Below are 1,854 nucleotides of genomic sequence, written 5' to 3'. Positions count from 1 at the left end.
AGTTAATTTGTTTGTTTCTAACAAATTTTATTCCGTCAAATGTTTTCTTCATTATGCCACTTGTTGGATTCTGATAGGTCAAAATTCAAATATGAAATTGAACTTGGATGAAAATAGTTGTTCTTTGGTGAACGGATACGTATATGCGTGAATTTGAGCAGCGTTGTTAATGACTGCTGTAACATCCCTCCTTTTTCCGTTTACTTTTCCGTTTAACTATTTAAAGTCCGTTATAAGATTATGACATCCCTCGTTAATACGCGTTTTAAAATATCTCGTTTAGGTAATTCACGCACCCGCAACCGAACTAGAGGGACCATTGTTGCCAAGAGAGCAAAGAGGTGACTAGGTCAACTAATCAACCCTTCACTCTCATCCTTTCATTAATCCCTTTTCTTTTTCCATTTTCTCTAATACTTTCACCAAATCTCTCAAACACCACTTCAAGGATTCATCATCCAAATCAAATCGAGCAAGCATCCATCTAAACAAATTGCATATTCGGAATCCTCTCATCTTCCCCTTCGATTCCATACCGATTTCATCAAGTTTGGGTAACTTTCTAAAATCACTAGATTTTGTGTTCTTGATGTTTTTAACTTATAAAATTGTTAATTAGTGTCTATGGCTCAAGTCTAAAATGAATATATGAATTGTATGCTCGATCTTGTTGTTTTGAAGTAACTAGCATGAACTTGAATTTTGGTGTGTTGTTTTTGAGTTTTGGATGATCATATGTTGTTAGATGTTAAAAGTTCATGTTATAATTGTGTTCCTAGTATCACTAGCTTCAATTTGATGTGTAGGTTGCTTTAGAAAAGTTCATGAACTTGATTTATGATTTTGGTGAATTTGGGTTAGGGTTTGATGAACTTGAAATGGACTTTTGATGCATTGAATGACATGGATTATTATTGGTAAGTGTTTAGTTGTATTGTATGCTTGATCACCTTCGAAACGGCATATCATTCATATAAATTGGTTGCCGAATCATCGAATTTCATTTATGAACTTGAGTGCATTTAATGAGGAACTTTGAATGTGATTTTGGTTGTTGTAAAAGTAAATGTGATGGATGAAATGTGTTTAGTTGTTTTCCTTGTCGAAATACATTTCCGATGATATAAGATACATGCTTTGGTTGTTTGCGGGTCATAAATGGTGATTGGTTGAAGTTAGGTTCGTGCATAAAACATAAAAACTGCCAGAATTCTCTGCACAGGTAATGGCGCGGCGCGCCATATACCCGCGCGGTGCGCCAAAGTGGTCTGTCCAACTTTGTCGATTTTCGAATAATGTTTGCTATGCTACGCACCTCCGATTCACATGTAACTTGTTCTAACATGCTCATACATGATTAAAAACCTCAGAAAAATAGTTCGGGACCCGACCCGAACGTGTTGACTTTTTCATTGACTTTGACCGACCAAAGTTTGACTTTTTGTCAAACTTAACCAAATGATTATGCAACCTTCCTAACTTGTTTCTATACTTGTATCTTGCATGTAACTTGACAATTTGATTTCACATGCTACATAATCGAGTCGTAACGAGCCGTAGGACTAATTGAACATTTTTGACCTATCGTGTTTACCGTTATTGATATGACCTATTTTTTTAGGTCAAGACTAGCATTATTCTTTGCACACGTTTACTTGTTGAAGTACTTTATTACTCGTGCACTCAAGGTGAGATCATAGTCCCACTTTTACTCTTTTTGAACTTACATTTGGGATGAGAAAACATAAACATTTCTTTTACTAAGTGAACACAAGTACATGAAAACAAACATTCTACATACGAGTTTAGAACAAAATCCTCAATTCGATTATCATTAGTTACACTTGCCGGGTG

The sequence above is a fragment of the Rutidosis leptorrhynchoides genome, chromosome 1 (assembly GCF_046630445.1).
Source record: "Rutidosis leptorrhynchoides isolate AG116_Rl617_1_P2 chromosome 1, CSIRO_AGI_Rlap_v1, whole genome shotgun sequence".
Classification (NCBI taxonomy): Eukaryota; Viridiplantae; Streptophyta; class Magnoliopsida; order Asterales; family Asteraceae; genus Rutidosis; species Rutidosis leptorrhynchoides.
This window is presented reverse-complemented; position numbering follows the sequence as displayed.